Source organism: Arachis ipaensis, chromosome B1 (genome assembly GCF_059453495.1).
Source record: "Arachis ipaensis isolate K30076 ecotype BB chromosome B1, ASM5945349v1, whole genome shotgun sequence".
Taxonomy (NCBI): domain Eukaryota; kingdom Viridiplantae; phylum Streptophyta; class Magnoliopsida; order Fabales; family Fabaceae; genus Arachis; species Arachis ipaensis.
Window position 1 is genome coordinate 124,438,578 of NC_142436.1, and position 24,267 is coordinate 124,462,844.

Below are 24,267 nucleotides of genomic sequence, written 5' to 3' on the forward strand. Positions count from 1 at the left end.
GCTCCATTACAATTTCAAATGCAAGGAAGGATGACGGCGCTGGAAACAGAGAGATGGCGACGGAGGCAGGAATAGAGATGGCACCGGCGACGGTGGAACAGAGCATCGCGACGGAGGCAGGAGGCGAGCCCAGCGACTATGCTTCCACTGCTAAAAGTCTGAGACGTTAGCTGAGTGAGGGACCGAGTGAGCTTCGAAGCACCAACCGGCGACGGCATCAAGAGCAGTCTGGCGACTGAAAGAAAGGGAGGGACTGAGCTTGCCGGCGTTGAGAGGAACGACCAACCCGAGGGTGATGGGAGGGACGACGGAAGGTGTGCTGCTGCATCGTTGGAGAGTTCGAGTGAGTTAGGGTTGGTAACTGGTAAGGGTTGGGGGTGTTTTCACTTTTCATCATTTTTGGGCAAAGTAAAAAACCGGCCGGGTTCCGGTTCAGTTTGACTGACCGGTTATCAGCCAGTTTAGCGGTTCAAAAATGGTTTTCATTTGTTCCGATTTGGCATATAACAGAACCATAATTCTTATCATTTTGTGGTTCAACCGGTTCAAACCGATTTTCAGAACATTGGGTAAAAGGGTTAAAGGACGTTGTTTTTTGGGTTTGGAGTATGAATAAAAAGATTCAAACTTGACCTGGTTCAATTTTTAAAAAACTGGTTGGGGTCATCAATTTTTATCAAAGCAGGTAGGTCCAGTCTAGGACTGGCAATGCATACCCTACCCGCGGGTATCCAGTCCGACCGTTCGGGTAGAGTAGGCTACCCGACCAGCTGCGAGTAAGGTAGAGATCGATCCGGGTATACTTGCGGATAGGGTAGGGTACGAGTTTATGGTGTACCCTACCCTACCCTACTAATGGGATGGTTATCATCGGTTAGGAATTTCACATAAATAATCTCGTCGAAATATGGTTCCAATCGACAAACAATCCTCAATCAAAGTTTAATTTTGAATGTCACAAGTTCAACCCAATAAAAAATAACCGAGAGTATTAGTCCCGGGTTGTTCTCCCTAGGAGTTACAATCGAGTGCTCAATTATTGGTTATGAGTTTCACGGGGTTAGGTTGATAAAGAAGCGACAAATTTAATGACAAGAAATTTGAATGACAATAAAGTAAAGAAAGCAATTAAAGATAACAAATACTAAAAAGAGACATTCATGGCAAGGATTAAGAATCTAGGTTTTCTATCCTAGACATTAATCATAACACAATAATTAGCAAGAGATAATCCTAATTCGTTATTTCCAACATCAGGAGAAAATCAAATAAGACTAGCTAATCTCAATCCATAAGTCCTAATCAACTTACTAATTGAATTAGCAAGAGATTAGAGTCAATGGAAACAATATTAACTAACAATTCTAGATCACCAACATAAGTTGGATATTACTGACTCAAGAGCACCTAATTTCTCTTTCCAAGTCAAGAATGCTCAAAATCTACTCTAAGCCTAAGCCAAGCATTTTATCAAACACTTGGTGTGCATAAAAAGAAAAGCATATTAAATTGCAAGAAATATAAAATCTACAACTACTAATTGCAAGAAAATAGTAACATTAACTCAATTAAACATCAAGGAGACATAAAACATAAATTGTATTAATAGAAATTAAAATCAACAAAGTGTCATAAACATAAAGGCAACAAAATAAAGAAAATGACAAGTAAAACTAAAAGAGCAAAGATGTAAGAATAATAAATTGCAAAGAAAAATAAATCAAAACAAGAATTTAAACCTAAATTTAAGAGAAAACTAAACTAAGAACCCTAATTCTAGAGAGAAAAAGGATCTCCTCTCTCTAGAACCCTAAAACATGGTCCTAAGCTACACTAATTGCTCTCCCCCCTCCCCCAATTGTTCCCTCTTGAATTCTGCATCAAATATCTTCAAAAATAAGTTGGATTTGGGCCTGGATGGCTCAAAAATCGCCCCCAATATTTTTGCCTTTAATGAGGTCATGTGCTGCTTGTCACGTGTACGTGTGGGTGGTGTCGCTTTAACAGATTTCCTCCCACGTGTACGCGTGAGTGACACGCATGCGTGGCCTTGATTCCAGCAAATCCTCATTTCTTTATGAATTCTCCACTTTGCATGCTTTCCTCTTCATTCTTCAATCCAATATTTGCCTTCTAAACCTGAAATCACTCAACAAACATATCAAGACATCGAGTGGAATCAAAGTGAATTAAATTTAGCAAATTAAAGGCCCAAAAAGTATGTTTTTCACTCTTAAGCACAAGTTAGGAGAGATTCACAAAACCATGTTATTTCATTGAATAAATGTGATAAGTTGATAAAATTCTCTAAATTCAACACAAGATAAACCCTAAAAATGGGGTTTATCACCTTCCTGCACCCCAAATATAACACATATTTTTATAAAAACTAGGTATATAGTGAAGAAAGTGAGATTTGAATGATGAGCGGATATTTTATATGCTTTCTGGCATCATTTTTATATTGTTTCAGTTATAGTTTATTTAAGTTTCATTATATTTTCATAGGTTTTAGTGAAAAATTCACATTTTTGGATTCTACTTTAAGTTGTTGTGTTTTCTGATTATTTCAGATAATTTTTGGCTAAAATTGAGAAGTTTTGGCAAAGTCCGATTCAGAGGCAAGGAAAGCATAGCAGATGCTGTTAGATTCTAACCTCGATGCACTCAAACGAGCATTTCTGGAGCTACAGAGATCCAAATTATGCATTCTCAACGGTGTTGGAAAGATAACTTTTAGAGCTTTGCATCGATACATAATGGTCAATTCTTTTCGTCGAAGAAGCCTACCTATTATGGGCGTTGAACGCCCAAGAACTACCCCCTTTCCCGCGTTCAACGCCCAAGAACTACCCCATTTCTGGCGTTCAACACCCCAAAGGAACTCAAGCCAGCGTTGAACGCCCACCAAAAAGCATAAGGCAATGTGGATCAACCCCCTAACGGGATTTCAATGCCCATTCCTCAAGTTGGACGCCAAGCTCAGCCCAAGTACTCAACCAAAGTGGGCCCGAGAGTGGACTTTCGCACCTTTAGTCTAGTCTATCATACTTTTGTACTTCTTAGCTATTAGATTATTATATATAGAACAAAGATCACCACTATCAGAGATCTTTGCCCATTTGCACGTTTTACTATTACTTTCTGTAAGTTATGAGCTATTAAACCTCCTAAGTTAGGGTTAGGAGCTCTGCTGATTCTCATGGATTAATAATATTACAGTTTCTATTTTAATATGTCTGATTCTATTCTCTTATGCATTCCCGTTCTTTATCTCATGAATTGAGGATGAACTGTGACATTCATCCTTGTTCTACTTGGGTTCCGTGCAAGTCCTGACCCGAATAGAATTGAGCTAAAGCTAGAGATTGCATTGCGGATTCCAAGAGCGTACCTGGGCAACTTTGGATATGTGACATAAAGTCCTGTTGATCGTGGGTTAATGCGGTCTCTGTGGCATTAAGGCTAGAGTCAGAGAAGCACGATTCCCTGATCTGGAAGATCTGACCTTGTCTGTGGAGTTTTGAGTAGGATCGCGAAGGAGAGTGGATTGCTTAGGGCTTCACCTTCGGCCATAGTGGGAAGCCATGAGTTAACTTGATGAGAGGACATGAGTTTCTCGAATATGGTGGACTGCTATGGTTTAGAAGAGATTAACTTAATGAGTGGACATGAGTTAATCACTTACGGCTGCCATTGAATGAATCATTCGTTATTGAAGTAGACAATAAGAAAAGTTAATCCGGAAAGAATACGCATCTCCAAAACCTTAACTGAATCTCTATCACTATTTTCACACTAACCTGGTATTTCATTTTTTACTATTTTATTTATGCTTTCAAACAAACAGCCATCTTTTCTAATCGCATGACTAAAACCTACAAGATAGCCATTGCTTGCTCAATCCAACAATCTCCGTGGGATTCGACCCTCACTCACCTGAGGTATTACTTTGACGACTCGATGCACTTGCCGGTTCATCTGTGCAAAACTTACGGAGTTCAATTTCGTGCACCAAGCTTTTGGCGCCATTGCCAGAGATTGTTCGAGGTTGACAAACTACCGGACTATCTTGTTGCTTAGATTAAGTGCTTTTTATGGTTTAGTTACTCTTTTAATTGGGTCTTTTGTATTCTTCTTCAAAAATTTTTCATAACCTTTTCTTTTCTTTAGAAATCCTTATCTTTTGTTTGAGTCTTGTGTCAGTTTTTAAGTTTAGTGTCCCTCTTGTTTTCTTTAATTTTCAAAATTATTCTTGGTTGTTCTTTTTAGTATTCAAATTGTTCTTGTTAATTTCTTTGTTTGATCTAAAAAAATTTTAAGTTTGGTGTCTTTTGGTGTTTTTTTTCTTTCAATTTTCGAAAACTAGTATCATTTGATCTTAAATTTCTAAGTTTGGTGTCTTTTAGTTGTTTTTCTTTTTTTTAATTTTTGAAAATCCAAAAAAATATTTTCTTTATCTTTATTCAAATTTTCAAAATCCTAGCTATCTTTTATTATCTTGATTTAAAAATTTTAAGTTTGGTGTTTTCTTGTTAGTAAAGTTTAATTTTTAAATTTTAAATCTTATCTTTTCAAATCTTTATCTTATCTTTTGTTTATCTTTTTTTAAATTTCAAATATCTTATTTTAATTTCGAATTTCAAAATCAAATCTTTTCAAATTTCAACATCTTTTTTAAATCTTTATCATATCTTTTTACTTTAAATCTACAAAAGTTTAAATTTCAAATTCTTATCTTTTTAAATCTTTATCTTATCTTTCTTTCTTTTTTTTAAACTTACTTATCTTATCTTCTTTTTAAATCTAAAACTTTTAAATTTTAATTCTCTACTTTCTTTTAAAAATTGAATTTCAAAATCAAATCTTTTATTTTCAATTCTTGTTGGTTAGTTAGTTACTTGTTTTACCTTATTCTCTTTCTATTTCCTTTCTCTTTCTTCTTTTTCAAAACCTCCTAACTACTTTCTCTTTCTTATTTTTTGAAAATTTCATCTCTCTTTCCCTCTCTATTTTCGAAAATATCTCCTCTTTTCTCTCTATTGATTTTCAAAAATGATCCTTATTAAATGACATCTTCTTTTCTTTTCCTCTTGATCTATCTCTCTAACAAAGGACCTCTATACTCTGACATGGAGAATCTTTTCTTCTACTCTTCTTGCATTCTTTTTTTTTTATTTATGAGCAGGAACAAGGATAAAGAACCTCTCTTTGATCTTGATCCTGAACCTGAGAGGACTCTAAGGAGGTGTTTACAACAAGTTAGAGCACAGCACTCCGGAGGAAACCTCACAGAGCTTTTCAAATAAGAAGCTAAGAGTACAGACATGGCAATGACCCTAATGACAGAGGAGACGTAAGGAAGGTCCTAAGTGACTTTACTGCACCCACTTCCAATTTCTATAGGCGCAGCATCTCTATACCTGCCATTAGTGCAAATAATTTTGAGTTGAAGCCTCAACTGGTCACTCTAGTTTAACAGAACTGCCAGTTTCATGGACTTCCACAAGAAGATCCCAACAGATTCATTTTTGATTTCTTACAGATTTGTGATACTGTCAAGACTAATAGAGTGGATCCAGAGATTTACAAGCTTATGCTTTTCCCTTTTGCTGTAAGGGACAAAGCTACGTTATGGCTGGATTCTTAGCCCAAGGAAAGCCTAGACTCTTAGGAGAAGGTGGTCAATGCATTCTTGACCAAGTTCTTTCTACTTCAGAAGCTGAGCAAGCTTAGGGTGAAAGTTCAAACCTTCTGACAGAAAGAGGGTGAACCCCTCTACGAAGCATGGGAGAGGTACAAACAACTGATCAGTAGGTGCCCTCCTAACATGATTTTGGACTGGACCATGCTAGATATCTTCTATGATGGTCTTTTTGAGATGTCCAAAATGGCATTGGACCACTTTGCTAGTGGATCACTCCACTTGAAGAAAATGCCTGAAGAGGCACAGGAACTCATTGACATGGTTGTAAATAACCAATTCATGTACACTTCTGAGAGAAATCCTGTGAATAATGGGGTAGCTCAGAAGAGGGGAGTCCTAGAGGTTGACACTCTGAATGCCATATTGACTCAGAACAAGATCCTGACCCAACAGGTCAATATGATCTCTCAGCATCTGACTGGATCGCAAGCTGCAGCTGACAACACTCAAGAAGCTTCCTATGAAGGGAATGCCTATGATCCAGATCAATCCATGATAGAAGAGGTTCACTATATCAGAAATTCCTCAGGGAATCCCAACAAGGAGCCTTATGGAAACACCTACAACTCATCATGGAGGAATCATCCCAACTTTTCATGGAGGGATCAACAGAAGCCTCAGCAAGGCTTCAATAACAACCAAGGTGGAAGAAACTAAAATAGGTTCAATAACAGACTATTCCCACCTTCTTAGTAACAGATGGAGACTTCTAAGCAGAGCCTCTCTGACTTAGCCCCTATAGTCTCCGATTTCTCTAAGACCACTCACAGTTTCATTACTGAAACAAGATCCTCCATAAGGAATCTGGAGGTACAGATTGGTCAACTAAGTAAGAGGATCTCTGAGATCCCTTCTAACACTCTCCCAAGTAACGCTGAAGTAAACCCAAGAGAAGAGTGCAAAGCCCTCAGTATGAAAACTAAGGCCGAATCTGCAGAGGACCTTCTGGAGTTGAATTCCAGCAAGGGAGTAGCTAGGCGTTCAACGCCCAAAGAGGGACAAGTTCTGGCGTTGAACGCAACAATGGGAGTAGCTGGGCATTCAACGTCCACTAAGTACCCCCTTGTTGAAAAACTAAAAGAAACCAGAACTCATAAGGAGACCATAGAGGTTCCCTTGAATTCCTTGTTGTGGATTATAGTTTGAAGATTACCCCTCCTCTAATGAGGAAGAGGAAACTAGGGAAGAGAAAGTTGCTTAGTACTTGGGAATTCTGATGAAGCTGAATGCCAAATTATTTGGAACAGAGACTTTGGAAGACGAACCTCCAGTGCTCACCAAGGAACTCAATGCCTTGGTTAAGCAGAAACTACCTCAAAAGCTGCCGAATTCCGGACGCTTCCTAATCCCTTGCACCATAGGGACAATTACCTTTGAGAAGGCTTTATGCGATCTAGGGTCAAGAATAAACCTCATGCCTCTCTCTGTAATGGAGAGGCTGGAAATTTTTTACGTGCAAGCTGCAAGGATCTCGTTAGAGATGGCAGAAAAGTCACTGAAAAAGGCTTATGGTTTAGTAGAAGATGTCTTAGTAAATGTTGAAAACTTTTACATCCCTACAGATTTTATAATCTTAGATACTGGTGAGGACGAGGATGAATCCATCATCCTGGGAAGACCTTTCCTAGCCACTGCCAATGGCATAATTGACGTTCTGTAGTTATGGGAAGATCACATCTTGTTCAAGATGTCTAAACCTAACTCCCTCCCTAAAGGCGAGACAACTATGCAATACTTAATGTTCCAACCCTATTTCTTTGTGTAGAGCTTTACAGAGCCCCCAGACACCAAATCTAAATTTGGTGTTGAGAAACCACCATTAAGCACTGAGAATAAAGGCACTAAGAAAAAGGTACCTAAAGGCTGGAGGGCTAAGAAAATCCTGACTTAAGGCCTCTCACCTGGCATGAGAGTTGTCTTCACAGATAGCCCAGTTATTCCGCACACTGTGAACCAGATCCTGTCTCTAGAACACGTGGAGCTCATACATGAGAGCACAGGAAGGAAGTTCACCATAAGGGGTGAAATTCTGATCCCCTATCCATCCCCGTAAATGGGCTGACCATCAAGCTAGTGACGTTAAAGAAGCGCTTGTTGGGAGGCAACCCAACCATAACTAGAGTATTTCTATTTTTCTTTAAGTTTATTTCTATTCTAGTAATATTAGTATATTTTCATAGTTGTTTCTTTAAGTTTGTGATCATGTACAGTAGTCAGAGACAGAGACATTCTGAGATAGAAACAGAACACCCTGAAGTAAACCCCTTGCTGGCGTTGAACGCCAGACAAGGAGGTAGGAGGGGCGTTTAATGCCCCATATAGGTAAGAAAGCTGGCGTTGAACGCCAAGGAAGGAGTGCCTTAGGCATTCAACGCCAAGAGGGAGCAGCTTTGCTGGCGTTGAACGCTAGAATAAGACCATTCTGGGCGTTCAACGCCCTACATAGAGCAAGAAGCTGGCGTTGAATGCCAGCCAGGGAGCAGAGGCTAGGCGTTTAACGCCTACAAGGGGGCAGGGAATTTGAATTCCCTAGTCTCTCAGGATCAGTGTGTTCCACAGAATCTCCACCTATCCCACCTTCTTATCTCTCTTACTTTGCCTCTTCCCTACACACACTCTTCCCCATACACCCTTAACCAATCACATCCACATCACATTTTTCTCTTCCCAACACCCTTCATCCCTTCCATTCATCAATTCCCACAAACCACACCCATTTCAAATTTAAACTTTCCCAACCCTCTCCCATCCCTATAAATAACCTTTCCTATAACCCTTCAACCACACCCCTCATACATACTAGCCCCCACTTGGCCGAACCTCTCTCTCCCTCTATCTCCACTTTTTTTTCTTCTACTCTCTTCTTCTTGTTTGCTCATATTTGCTCAAAGACGAGCAAAGTTCTTAAGTTTGGTGTTGCAAAAGCTTTGCTTTTTGACTTCTACCATCCTTAAGTATGGCACCAAAGTCTGGTGAAACCTCAAGAAAGAAGAAGGAAAAGGCCATTGCCTCCACTTCCGAATCTTAGGAAATTGAGAGATTCATCATTAAGGCTCATCAATACCACTTCTATGAAGTAGTGGCAAAGAAAAGGGTGATCCCTGAAGTCCTCTTTAGGCTAAAAAAGGATGAGTATCCGGAGATCTAACAAGAAATCCGGAGAAGAGGTTGGGAAGTTCTGACCAATCCTATCCCAAAGTTGGGATCTTAATGGTGTAAGAGTTTTATGCCAATGCTTAGGTTACCAAAAATCATGACACTAGTGTGAACCCTTATCCCAAAAATTGGCGCACCATGGTCCGAGAGTGACTCTTGGATTTCAACCCGAAAAGTATCAGGTTGGCGCTCAATCTACCACAAATGGTAAGAGACCCACACTCTTACACTAGAAGGGTCAACACTGACCAAAGGCTAGACCAAGTGCTTGCGGACATTTGTGTGGAAGGAGCACAGTGGAGAAGGGATGCTCAAGGCAAGCCTTCCCAACTAAGAAGTCTTGACCTCAAGCCCGTAACTAGAGGATGGTTGGAATTTATCCAACGCTCTATTATCCCTACTAGCAACCGATCCGAAGTGACCATTGACTGAGCCATCATGATTTATTGCATCATGCTTGGGAATGAGGTGGAGGTACATGAGGTGATACCTCAAGAACTGTACAAGATGGCAGACAAAACCTCCACCCAAGCAAGGTTGGCATTCCCTCATCTCATATGTCACTTATGCAATTCAGCTGGAATTGTCATAGGAGACATCCCCATTGAGGAGGACAAGCCCATCACTAAAAGAAGGATGGAGCATGTTAGAGAGCCGGCACATGGACCACAGTAAGAGCATGTGGAGCCGCCTCAACAAGAAATCTCGGAAATGCCTCAAGGAATGTATTTTTCTCCCCAAAATTTTTGGGATCAACTGAGGTTAGACCACCAAGAGCAGACCACCATCCTCCATGAAATAAGAGAAGATCAAAGAGTTATGAGGGAGGAGCAGCAAAAGCAAGGACGAGACATAGAGGAGCTTAAACATCCCATTTGATCCACTAGAGGGAGCAGTAGCCGCCGTCATTAGGGTGGTCACATTTCATTACCCCCTTACTTATATTATTTGCCTATTTTCCATTGTATTTCATTGTCTATTTCCTGTTTCTAGTGCATGATCATCTTTGTTTATGTCTTAAGGGTATAAAATATTCCATGTATCTCTCACCATGCTTAAAAGAAAAATTTTATTTGAAAAAGAGAAGTAAGATGCATGAACTCGAGTTATATAATAAGAATGGTCCAATTATTTTGATGTGGTGGCCCTTGCTTTTACTTTCTGAATGCAATTAACAGTGCATATTTGATGTTGAAGTTAAGTGTATTGGCTCTTGAAAGAATGATGAAAAAGGAGAAGTATTATTGGTAATCTGAAAAATTCCAAAAAAAAATTGATTCTTGAAGCAAGAGAAAGCAGTAAAAAGAAAAAGAGAAAAAGAAAGCAAAAAAAAAAAAAAATAAGAGAGAAAAAGAAAAGGAAAAAGCCAATAGCTCTTAATACCAAAAGGCAAGAGCAAGGATCTAAGGCTTTGAGTATCAATAGTTAAGAGGGCCTAAAAAAAATAAAACCTTGGCCTAAAAAGTTCAAATGAGCTCCTTCCCCTAACTAAATGCTTGTGGTATGAAGGTGTCAAGTGAAAAGCTTGAGATTGAGCAGTTAAAGTCGTGATCCCAAAAGCAAAAGAGTGTGCCTAAGAACTCTGGGTACTACTGTCTGGGGATTCTAACAAAGCTGAATCACAATCCAATTGGGTTCACCCAGTTAAGTGCCTGTGGCATTTATGTATCCGGTGGTAATACGGGAAAACAAAACGCTTAGGGTCATGGCCAGGCTAAAAAAAGAAGCTATGTTCAAGAATAAAAAAGAATTAAACTAAGAGAGTCAATAATATCATCCGGATTCTGAATTCCTAAAGACACCAACATTTCTGAGCTTCAAAGGATAGTGAGATGCCAAAACTGTTCAGAAGTAAATGGCTACTAGCCCCACTCATCAATTGGAACTGAGCTTCACTGAAAACTCTGAGATTTATTGTATCCTTCTCTTCTTTCTGATCCTACTTTGTTTTTGGTTGCTTGGGGACAAGCAACACTTTAAGTTTAGTGTTCTGATGAGCTATTTTATATGCTTTTTGGCATCATTTTCATATTGTTTTAGTTATGTTTTGTTTAAGTTTCATTATATTTTCATAGCTTTTAGTACAAAATTCACATTTTTGGATTCTACTTTGAGTTGTTGTATTTTCTTATGATTTCATGTAATTTCTGGCTGAAATTGAGGAGTTTTGGCAAAGTCCGATTCAGAGGCAAGGAAAGCATAGCAAATGCTATCAGATTCTGACCTCTCTGCACTCAAACTAGCATTTCTCGAGCTACAGAGGTCCAAATGATGCGATCTCAATGATGTTGGAAAGCTAACTTTTAGAACTTTCCAGCAATATATAATAATTTATACTTTTCTTTGAAGGAGCCTACCATTTTAGGCATTGAACACCCAAGAACTATCCCCTTTCTGGCGTTCAACGCCCCAAAGGAACTCAAGCCAGCGTTGAACGCCCAAACACCCCCTTTGGGGCGTTCAACGCCCACCAAAAATCTTAAAGTAGTGTGGATCAACACCCTAATGGGCATTCAATGCCCATTCCTCAAGTTGGATGCCAAGCTCAGCCCAAGTACTCAACCAAAGTGGGCCTGAGAGTGCACTTTCGCACCTTTAGTCTAGTCTATCATACTTTTGTACTTCTTAGCTATTAGGTTATTATATATAGAACAAAGATCACCACTGTCAGAGATCTTTGCCCCTTTGCATGTTTTAATATTACTTTCTATAAGCTATGAGCTACTAAACCTTCTAAGTTAGGGTTAGGAGCTCTACTGATTCTCATGGATTAATAATATTACTGTTTCTATTTTAATATGTCTGATTTTATTCTCTTATGCATTCTCATTCTACATCTCATGAATTGAGGATGAACGGTGACATTCATCCTTGTTCTACTTGGGTTCCGTCCGAGTCCTGACCCGGATAGCATTAAGCTAAAGCTAAAGATTGTATTGCGGATTCCAAGAGCATACCTGGGCAACTTTGGATATGTGATATAAAATCCCATCGATCGTGGGTTATTGAGGTCTCTGTGGCTTTAAGGCTAGAGTCAGAGAAGTAGCATTCCCTGATCCGGAAGATCCGACCTTGTCTATGGCATTTTGAGTAGGATCTCAAAGGGGAGTGGATTGCTTAGGGCTTCACCTTCGGCCATAGTGGGAAGCCATGAGTTAACTTGATGAGAGGAGATGAGTTGCTCGGATATGGTGGATTATTATGGTTTAGAAGAGATTAACTTAATGAGAGGACATGAGTTAATCACTTACAGTTGCCATTGAATGAATCATTCATTATTGAAGTAGACAGTAAGAAAAGTTAATCCGGAAAGAATACGTATCCCTGAAGCCTTAACTGAATCTCTATCACTATTTTCACACTAACCTGGTATTTCGTTCTTTACTATTTTATTTATGCTTTCAAACAAACAACCATCTTTTCTAATCGCCTGACTAAGACCTACAAGATAGCCATTGCTTGCTCAATCCGACAATCTCCGTGGGATTCGATCCTCACTCACCTGAGGTATTATTTGGACGACCCAGTGCACTTGCCGGTTCATCTATGCAAAACTTGTGGAGTTCAATTTTGAGCACCATTGAACCTATAACCTTTCTCATGTAATGACTTGCAATAAATAAACAACCACTAAACTAATTAATTAATTTAGTAATCTAAAGCATTAGTTTTTTGTTTTTTTATTTTATTAATATGTACGAAATTTGGAATGATTGAATTTTATATTTGCTTTGAAAAAATTTGATATTTCTGCGGGTAGGGTAGGGTAGGGTTTAGAACTTTCGGACGCAGATAGGGTTATGGTTGAGAGATTCTCAACCCGCAGGTAGGGTAGGGTAGGGTTTTAATAAAAATTTTTACCCGCGGGTAGGGTTAGCGTAGGGTCCAAACCCTACCCTACTCTACCCATTGCCAGCCCTAATTGGTAGCTCGACTCAGTCTAAGATTCGGGTTATCGGTGGTTCAACCAACTAGATCAAATCGAGTTTGATAACATTGAGACTACTATTGAGGATGGTAGAGGAGTTATCTTTAGTAGCATTTAAAAGGGAGATAGAAAATGAAACTACATTAAGTTTTTGTATTGTGTTTAGTACAACATGTACAGTACTAAATTATGTCTCAGTATTTTATTTGTTTTAAGATAAAAATAGAGACTTAAATAAGTAAAATTACTAAAATACCATCGCTTAATTTAAAAAAAACCTATCTAGCCCTAGCCACCTCTCTATCTAGCACACAGCGATAGTCGTTGTGTTCGAGTTGCAACGACATCGTGTTTGTCGAGGCTCTTCGTCGTGTTCAAGTTTTAGCCTAGCGACGACATTGTGTCTACCAAGTGCCATTGTGTTTGAGTTCCAGTTCCGCACCGTGCCGTGCCGTGCCACCTTTGTTTGGGCCGTTTCGCTATATTTGGGTCCGCTGTGCCGCCTCTGATCGCTGCTATGTCTGTCGCACTGCCTCTATTCTTCTCTTTTGTATTTTAATTTTGAAATCCTCTTGTGTTATGATTGTTGAATCTAATTTTGACATATGTTTATGAGATTGTTGTGGTTTTTGACATTATTGTTGTTGGTGGTGGTAGAGTTTGGTATGTTGTTATGAGATTGTTGTTGTTGTTGAATTTGATTTATGCGGCACTATTGTTTTTGGAGGCAGAGGTGTGGTTGTAGAGTGAGAGATGGAGTGGGTTGGGGGTAAAAGGTAGATTTGGAATATAAAATTTTGAAGGAGGGTATTTTAGGAATAAAATGTTATTAAAATTTCAGTTCCCATTTTCAAAAATTTCAGTCTCTTGTGTCTCCACTTTCTGGAGGTACTGAAAGGATTGAAATTTTATATTCCGTGACTGAAATTTTAGTTTTTGTCTTTGGCCACTAAATACAATACTGAAATTTGAGCTACTGTTGTTTTTAAAGAGATAGAAAATTTTTTATTTAATATAAAATTTTTCACATAAACGATTGCGAATATTTGTATAAATGCTTATAAAGGAAACACTTTGAAACTTGCATGCAATGCGAATCAAGTCCTCTATATGAAGTCAATTGTGTAAATTTTGGTCATCCACAAGGTCAATGCAAATGATGTATAAAATTCGAATGCGAAGCTCCTAATACTTTGCATCACTTGAAGAAGAAATGTATTGATAATTCTAAATGTTTTGTTCATATTTCTTAGAAAATTTGGGATTTATTTGTTGTAATGTTGCACCAATAAACTTGCATTTAAAGTTGTTTGTGCTATCACAAGTTAGCAATTATGTCCAAAAAAAATAAATTTTTTCACTTAAGAATATTTTTCTAACTTTATTTAGTATCAATATCTTAAAAGTTTAGGTATATAAATAATGACATTCATAATGGAATGACCCTTAAATTTAGTTGTTATTATTATGGTTTCTACATAATCTTGATGTAAGTATCATAGGTTAATGATTAAATAATATTATTTTTTTATAATATTTTAGGTTAATAAATAAAATAATTTTTTAATATATATTTTATTATTTTTTTATTTATTATTTATTGTTTATTTTTAATAATATTTTATTATTCTGATTATATTATAAGACGTTGATTTTTGAAAAATATTAAAAATATTTGAAGGGATTGTTTTGAAATTTTTAAAATTTTTCAGAAAGTGTTTTGAGATTTTTAAATTGTTTAATGACTATTTTGCACTTCATCCTTACGGACTGATTTGTCCAAATCGCACATGTAGACACTTAATAACTATGTGTGCAAGTGAATATGTGAAGGAGAATTCTATTATCTAACAGAAGTAACCGTTGAAGGTTATTTTATTTTTGAAACCCAAGAGATTGAATTGTCTGATTTAAAAAATCTTAAGGACTTATTTAAAAATTGACTAAAAAAGAATAAACAACTATTTTTTATTATGAAAGATTTGAAACTTGAAAAAATTAACAAAAAAAACTACTATTTTATATGAATTTTATATGAGAAAAATATCTAATTTCTTTATTTTTGTTGACTCTATTAAAAAAATTCTAATTTTAGATTCCTAAACTAACTCTATCATTATTATCTTAATCCTCTTAAAACTCTTAACCCAACTATATTAATATTAATCAAAACTACCATCAAGCCTCCTCCAAATCCTAAATTTCTATTGCTCTCTTCCATTACCCTAAACTATAATTGAAAATCTTGATCAGACCGACAATTCGATCGAAACAAATCGATGAACCAAATTTAAACTATTGATCCAATCCAAGACCAATATCACTTTTGCTTAAGAATCAATGAGAATCGATCAAAACTGACCTAAATCGGTCAAATCCACTAAAACTGGTGTAGATCGATCCATCCAAACCAGTGGGTCACACAAGCGTGCAATTCTACAATGTTCCAGTGGTTTGCATGTCTATCTATGCTCCAATGCATGTCTACTACCAAGCCGCATATAGCTCTTTGTTATTATATATACCATCAAATAGTTTATATTTATTTAATTTTAATTTTAAATTTATTTATTCTTATTTATTCTTAGTTTAAATATATTTTTATTTAATTATAAATTTTATCAAATATTTTAAATTAAAAAATAATTAAAAATCTTGTATTAATCATAAGTTATTTTTATGCTTATAATTTTATAATATCCATTAATATTATTTTTTAATAAATATATAATATGTAACAATAATATAACAGGTATAAATTAATTAATAAATTATTAAATCTAAAAATAATAGTTATTTCAATATAAAAAAAATAAAAAAAACTTATAATAGAAAATAAATAATAAACTTTTATATAATTAATTATACTGGATCAACCAGTTCAACCAGTGATCTAATAGTTAAACTAGTAACCCAGTGCACTGATTGGATTAATTATCGATCCGAGTTTGATAACTATGTCCTAAACATCTTTTCACTCCCTTAGAGAAATTGTGCATTTCTAAAAGTAGTAAAATTATGATTACGAATTTATGATCTTTTATAAATTTAAAAATAAAATATTTATTATCTTTTCGTTTTTTTAATGTTATTCATACGCTGACCCAAAAATATAATGCCAAGTCCAACAAAGATAAAGGTCCACTGATGAGCGGATATTTTATACGCCTTTTAACATCATTTTCATATAGTTTTTACTGTGTTTTATTTAGTTTTTATTAACTTTTTATAGGTTTTAGTGTTAAATTCACATTTTTGGATTCTACTATGACTTTTTGTGTTTTTGAGCAATTTCAAGTATTTTCTGACTGAAATTGAGGAGCTGGAGCAGAAGTCTGATTCAGAGACAGAGAAAGCACTGCAGATGCTGTTCGAATCTGACCTGCCTGCATTCGGAAGAGTTTTTCTGGAGTTACAGAAGTCCAAATGGAGCGCTCCAAATATCTATGGAAAGCTGACTTCCAGAGCTTTCCATAAATATATAATAGTCTATACTTTTCTTCAGATTAGAAGGCCCAAAACTGGCGTCAAACGCCAGCTTCCTGCCCCTTCCAAGCGTCCAGCGCCCAAAGAGCAGAGCCCAGCGTCCAAAGGCCCAGAGAGGATCCCCTAGCTGGCATTCCACACCCCAGAGACCTCATAAAATGTGGATCTCATAAAAACTCAGCCCAAACACTCACCAAGTGGGCCCCAAAAGTAGATTTTAGCACTAAATAGATTGTTTTATCCTTACTAGTCATCTTCTTAGTATTTAAGGGATTTTATTTATGTAATTCAGACACACTTGGATGATCTTCAACCTTTTTCACCTCTCGCTGAGGGAGGTCTGCCATATTTTCGTTTTTACCATTGTTTTTACCTTCAGTATTAGTTTCTAAACCTCCGAGGTAGAGGGGAGGAGTCCTGCTGAGTCCTATGAATTAATAAAAGTACTACTTCTTCTTCTTCGATCTGTGTCTGATCTATCTCTAAGATGTATATTCCGATCTTCATCGTGGTGAACAAGACGATCTGACAAATTGGCTCTGTTCATCACATTAAGACAAAAGTGCCTAACAAATATCCGCATTTTCTTGGGTTTGTGTGAATACTTGGCCGGAAAGCACGAACCAACAGCTATGTTTATACATCTCTCAGACGGTTAATCCACGATTTTATTGGAGACTTCTCGAGACACCAGTTCAGCCGATGTCCAGGGAGATTAAGGTCTCCGTTGTATAGGCTAGAATCCAAAGAAGCAACGTTCTCTGATCCAGAAGATTCGACTTTGTCTGTGGTGTTTTGAGTAAGATCGCCAAGAGAACGATTTGCTAAGAGCTTCACCTTCCGTCAGATTGAATGACCACTGACAATGGCATTTGACCTGTAGCAGAGGAGATCAAAGACCATTGGCGTGGCTTTGATCACTTACAGCCTGCCATAGAAGATGATCATTCACAAGCAAGGAAGACAGTAGTACCAGAGTTATTTCAGAAAGATAAAGCAACTCCAACTCTCAATCTACTCCCATTATATAATTCCTAATAGCTAACTTCTTAATAGCTAATTTATACAACTCCTTCTGATTCCACCTTACTAAGACCTACAAGACAACCATAGCTTGCTTCAAGCCACAATCCTCGTGGGATCGACCCTGACTCGCTCAGGTATTACTTGGACGACCCAGTGCACTTGTTGGTACTGCTGCTGTTGTACGAAATAGTGTGGGTTTTGCGTACACGCGTACCAAGTTTTTGGTGCCGTTACCGAGGATTGTTGAGTTTGGACAAACTGCCGAATTGTTTTGCTCCTTAGTTCAGGTAAGTTTATTTTACATTATTTTAATTGAGTCTTTAATTTTTATTTTCTTCTGTTTTTTCGAAAATTTTTAAAACCTTTTCAAAAATATTTTACTTTTCTTTGTTTAATCCTTGCATTTTTTGAATGTGTCTATGTTCTTGGTAATTTCATGTTCTTTGAATCTTTCTTTCTAAAAATGTTTCAAAAATAATTTTTCTTGGTTTAATCTTATGTCAAGTCTTTAAGTTTGGTGTTTCCTTTTTATTTTTCTTGCAATTTTCGAAAATTTGGTCTTGGTTTTCAAAAAATTTTAAGTTTAGTGTTCTTTTTAAATTTTTTGAGTTCTTTGAGTCTTTAAATTTTGTTCATTGTGTTCTTGTGAGTCTTCAAGGTGTTCTTGAGTCTTGCATGTGTTTTGATCTTAAAATTTTTAAGTTTGGTGTCCCTTGGTGTTTTCCTCCAAATTTTCAAAAATTAAGGGCTCTAGATCTAAAAATTTTAAGTCTTGTGTTTTTTTTATATTTTTCTCTTTCATCATAAAATTAAAAAATAAAAAATATCTTTTCTAACTAATTTCTAACTATATTTTCGAAAATAACAAATAAAAATTCAGATTTTGATTTTAAAATTTTATCTTATCTTATCTTATCTTAGTTGTCAAGTTTTCAAAAATCAAATTTTTCAAAAGTAAAAATCATATCTTTTTTCAAAAAATCTTATCTTTTTCAAAATCATATCATATCTTTTTCAAAATTAAAAAATCTCATCTTATCTTTTTCAAATTTTAAATTTTTAAAAATCAAATCTTTTTCTAAATCAATTTACTAATCTTATCTTTTTTTTATCTTATCTTTTCTAACTTCTAATTTTTAAATCATATCTTTTTCAAATTTTTTTAAAATCTTATCTTATCTTTTTCTAATTCAAACTTTAATTTCAAAATCTTTTCTTATCTTACTTCTTATCTTATTTTTAAAATTTAAAAATTTTTTTTATCTTATCTTATCTTCTATTTTATTTTTATTTTTATTTTAAATCTTTTTCTTAATTAATACCTTATCTTCTCTCTCTTATTTTTCAAAACTAACTAACTAACTCTTCCCTCTCAATTTTCGAAATTCACATCTCCATCTTCTCTCTCATCCTTTTCAAAACTTCCAAACTAACTATTCTCTCCTTAATTTTCAAAAACTAACTCTCATCTTCTCTCTCTTCTTTTTCAAAACCAACTAACTAACTCTCTTCTCTTCTTAATTTTTGAAAAAATATCTCCATCTTCTCTCTCTCTTCTTTTTCAAAACCACCTAACTAACTCTCATCTCTCTTAATTTTTCGAAAATTTCTCTCTCCTTTCTCTCTTCTATTTTTCGAAATTTATATTTAAAATTTAAATTTTTTTAAATTATTTACTTAATTTTCAAAAACTTAAATTAATTAATTAATTAAATAGAAACAAAAATAATTTAAGTGATATTTACTTTTTCTATTTATACCTCTTTTCTTCTCATCTCTATTCATTCAACTCTACTTCTTTCTCTAACTCTAGCTCAACTTCTTTATCTGCATTCCTTTCTTCTTCACATCTCACTTGGAGTTTCTTGCCAATTGGCACAGAAAGTTTTTTTGTGATTTTCTTTCCTTATTTACTCTTATCTACCATCTCCAAGGTAATTTTTCTTTACTTATTTTTTTTATTTTAATTTTTTTTATCTTCTTCTTCCTTCTTCTATTCTGACTTTAAGGAGGAGCTTCTTGCCAATTGGCATAAAGAACTTTCTTCATTTCCATCTTTTTTTTTTCTTCTTGTTTATGACCAAGAACAGGGATAAAAAACCCCTCTTGACTCCTGATCCTGAACCTGAAAAGACTCTGAGGAGGCGTTTACAACTAGCTAAAGCACAACACTCCGGAAGAGACCTTTTAGAAAGTTTTGAATAAGAACTGGAGGACATGGCCGAACCACAGGAGGAGCCTAGAAAGGTCCTTGGTGACTTCACTATGCCTACCTCTGACTTTTATGGCAGAAGCATTGCTATACCTGCCATTGGAGCTAACAATTTTGAGCTTAAGCCTTAATTAGTCTCTCTTCTGCAGCAGAACTGTAAATTTCATGGACTTCCAATGGAAGATCCACATCAGTTCTTGGCAGAATTCTTACAGATATGTGATACTGTAAAGACTAATGGAGTTAATCCTGAAGTCTATAAGCTTATGCTTTTTCCCTTTGCTCTAAGAGACAGAGCTAAGTTTTGGCTGGATGCCCAACCTAGAGAGAGTCTTGACTCTTGGGAAAAGCTAGTTAATGCTTTTTTGGCTAAGTTCTTTCCTCCTCAAAGGATGAGTGAGATTAGAGTGGAAGTTTAAACCTTTAGACAAAGAGAAGGTGAATCCCTCTATGAAGTTTGGAAAAGATACAAGCAGCTGATCAGGAGATGTCCTCCTGACATGCTCTCAGAGTGGTCCCTCATAGGCGTGTTCTATGATTGTTTGTCTGAGATGTCCAAAATTTCATTGGACAGCTCTGCAGGTGGATCTCTCCACTTGAAGAAAATGCCTGCAGAAATAAGAGAGCTCATTGAGATGGTTGCAAATAACCAATTCATGTACACCTCTAAGAGGAATCCTGTAAGCCATGGAGCCTCTCAGAAGAAAGGAGTTCATGAAGTTGAGACTCTGAATGCCATCCTGGTCAACATGATCTCTCAATATCTCACTCGGATGCAAAATGCACCTGGCAGTAATCAGGAAGCTTCTCTTGAAGAAGAAGCTTATGATCTTAATCAACCCACCATGGAGGAGGTAAATTACACGGGAAAAGCCTATGGAAACACTTACAACTCTTCATGGAGGAACCATCCTAACCTCTCATGGAAGGATCAACAGAAACCTCAGCAAGGTTTCAATCAAGGTGGTAGGAACCAGAATAGGTTCAATAACAGAGCACCATTTCCATCTTCTCAGGGGAATATGGAAACCTCTAATCAGAGCTTTTCTAACTTAGCCATTATGGTTTCTAGCCTCACTAAGACCACTCATAGTTCATTAATGAAACAAGGTCCTCCATTAGAAATTTAGAGGTACAAGTTGGTCAACTGAGCAAGAGGATCCCTGAGATCCCTCCAGACACTCTTCCCAGTAATACTGAGATTAATCCTAGAGAAGAGTACAAGACCATAACCATGGAGGTTGAGGCCGAATTGGAGGAGAATGGAAAGGCATTGAACGCCAGTGAAGAAGTCTTCACTGGGCGTTCAACGCCCACTAGCCAAGGGAAGCTAGCGTTGAACACCAGCAAGAACATCCCTGCTGGGCATTTATCGCCCAGAATGCTAGAGGGACTGGCGTTTAACATTAGTCAGGATGGACAGCAAGAGTGTTCAATGCCCAATAAACTGACAGAGCTGGCGTTGAACGCCAGCCAAAGTATACCCTCTGAGTGCCTGAATACCACTCAAGAACCCTCTAGCCCAGAACCAAAGGAAACCATAAAGACAATAGAGGTTCCTTTGAATGCACTTCTGCAGTGCATAAGTTCTGATGAATACTCATCATCAAGTGAGGATGAAAACACTAGGGAAGAGCAAGTTGATGTTTCTTAGGAGCTCTAATGAATTTGAACGCCAAGCTATTTGGTACAAAGCCTCTGGAGGAAGAACCCCCACTGCTTACCAAAGAACTCCATGCTTTGGTTCAACAAGAGCTACCTCAGAAGCTTCCAGACCCTGGACGCTTTCTGATTCCTTGCACTATAGGCACTATGACCTTTGAAAAGGCTCTATGTGACCTAGGGTCAAGCATCAACCTCATGCTGCTCTCTGTAATGGAGAAGCTGAGAATCCTTGAGGTACAAGCTGCACACGTCTCTTTAGAGATGGCAGACAAGACCATGAAGAAGCCATAGGGCTTAGTGGAGGATGTCTTGGTTAAAGTTGAAAACCACTACATCCCTGCAAACTTCATTGTCTTGGACATAGAAGAGGATGAGGATGATTGTGTCATCCTTGGAAGACCTTTCCTAGCCACAGCCAATGCTATCATCAATGTGGCTAAGGGAGAACTAACCCTAAAGTTAGGGGAGGATCACATCTTATTCAAGATGCCTCATCTCAATTCTCCCTCTAAAAGAGAGATAACAGTGCATCACCTAGTGTGCAAACCCTCTCTTTCTGTGCAGAGCTCTGCAGAGCCCCCAGACATTAATTCTAAGTTTGGTGTTGGGTAGCCCTCAACAAGCTCTAAGCACAAAGGTAATAAAAAGAAAGTATCTAAAGGCTGGAAGGACAAAAAAGTCCCAACTGAAGGCCTCTCACCTGGCATGAGAGTTGTCTTTACTAAGAATCCAGTCCTACCATATACAGTGAGTCGTGTCCTATCTCTAGAGCATGTAGAGCTCATTCATGAGAGGACAGAAAGAAGATTCACTGTCAAGGACAAAAATCTGAGCCCATACTCACCTCCGTAAGGAGCTAAAGGTCAAGCTAGTGACTTTAAAAGAGTGCTTGTTGGAAGGCAACCCAACTTTACTCAACCATTTATTTTATTTTTGTTTTTCCTTTCAGTTATCAGAGTCATGATCATGTGCATCAGTCAAGAGACAGATTTCAAAACAGTGAAAATAGAACACTCCAAGTGGAGTGTTAAAGTTGAATACCAGCCAGTGAGCAGCCCCTGGGCGTTCAACGCCAGTGCAAAGAAGCAGGGAATCTAGAATTCTCTAGCCTCTCAAGACCAAAAGGTCCCACAGAAGCTCCACCTACCCCACATTCTTCCTTCCCATTGATCATATTTGCTCAAGGAAGAGCAAAACTCTTAAGTTTGGTGTTGCCAAAGCTCTGCTTTGTGACTTCTACCACTCATAAGTATAGAAGAAAAGGATGGAGCAAACTAGAGAGCATGCATATAAACCTGTGTAGCCACCTCAACAAAGACAAAGGAGTGACATTAAAGAGATCAAACACAACATGGGATCCTCAAGGAGGAGCACTGGCCACCATCATTCAGGTGGATTCGTTCTCTTTTACTCCTTTTCTGTTAGTTTTCTATTTTTTTGTCTGTCTGTTTATCTCTCTTGTTCTAGTTGCATGATTATTTGCATTTGATGTCTTAAAGTTGTAAAATATTCTATATATCTCTCACCTTGCTTAAATAAAAAAAATTTTATTTGAAAAAGAATTAAGAGATGCATAAATTTCAAGTTTAAAATAAGATTAGATTAATTAGTTTGATATGGTGTCATTTGCTTTTGTTTTCTGAATGTATGAATTAAATAGTGCATATTTGAAGTTGAAATTTTAGAATGTTGGCTCTTGAAAGAATAAGGAAAAAGGAAAAGTATTATTGATAATCTGAAAAATATAAAAAATGATTCTTGAAGCAAGAAAAAGTAGCAAAAAGCAAAAGAAAAAGCATGTTGCAAAAGAAAAAAATTATTATGCATGCAAAAAAGAAAGAAAAAAATGGCAAAAAAATAAATAAAAAGTAGAAAAATCCATTACTGCCCAAAAATGCAGGAAAAGGAGGGCAGATTGAAAAAGCTAGTAACCCTTTAAACCAAAAGGAAAGGATAAAAGGGCCCAAGGCTTTGAGCATCAATGGTTAGGAGGGCCCAAAGGAATAAAATCCTGGCCTAAGCGGCTAAACCAAGCTGTCCCTAACCATGTGCTTGTGGCATGAAGGTGTCAAGTGAAAAGCTTGAGACTGAGCGGTTAAAGTCATAGTCCAAAGCAAAAAGAGTGTGCTTAAGAACTCTGGACACCTCTATCTGGGGACTCTAGCAAAGCTGAGTCACAATCTGAAAAGGTTCACCCTGTTAAAGTGTCTGTGGCATGAATGTATCCGGTGGTAATACTGGAAAACAGAGTGCTTAGGGTCACGGCCAAGACTCAGAAAGCTGTGTTTAAGAATCAAAATAAGCTTACTAGAAGATTCAATAATATCATCTGGATTCTAAGTTCCTAAAGATGCCAACATCTCTGAGTTTCAATGGATAGAGAGATGTCAAAACTATTCAGAAACAAAAAGCTACTAAGTACCGCTCATCTGATTTTAACTAAGCTTCATTTGGAACTTAGAAATTTATGGTATCATAATTTTCTTTTCTATCCTACTGTGTCTCTAGTTATTTGGAGACAAGTAATGGTTTAAGTTTGGTGTTTTGATGAGCGGATATTTTATACGCTTTTTGACATCATTTTCATATAGTTTTTAGTGTATTTTATTTAGTTTTTATTAAGTTTTTATAGGTTTAGTGTTAAATTCACATTTTTGGATTCTAATATGAGGTTTTGTGTTTTTGGGCAATTTCAGGTATTTTTTGGCTGAAATTGAGGAGATGGAGCAGAAGTCTGATTCAGAGACAGAGAAAGCACTGCAGATGCTGTCTGGATCTGAACTGCCTGCATTCAAAAGAGCTTTTTTGGAGCTATAGAAGTACGAATAGAGCGCTCTCAACGGCTATGGAAAGCTGACTTCTAGAACTTTCCAGAAATATATAATAGTCTATACTTTGCTTTAGATTAGAAGGCCCAAAACTGGCGTCCAACACCAGCTTCCTGCCCCTTCCAAGTGTCCAGCGCCCAAAGAGCAGAGCTCAGCGTCCAAAGGCCCAGAGAGGATCCCCTAGCTAGAATTCCACGCCCCAGAGATCTCATAACACGTGGATCTCATCAAATCTCATCCCAAACACTCACCAAGTGGG

The 24,267-nt window shown here is 36.9% G+C and overlaps 1 non-coding gene across 1 annotated transcript; it reads right to left on the reverse strand.

The window, feature by feature from the left end:
• Positions 1 to 5,728: 5,728 nt before the first annotated feature.
• LOC148578236 (small nucleolar RNA R71) lies at positions 5,729 to 5,837 on the reverse strand. Its single transcript, XR_015904274.1, has one exon. It is a non-coding gene; the product is annotated as a small nucleolar RNA R71 (small nucleolar RNA).
• Between the last annotated feature and the right edge of the window lie 18,430 nt (positions 5,838 to 24,267).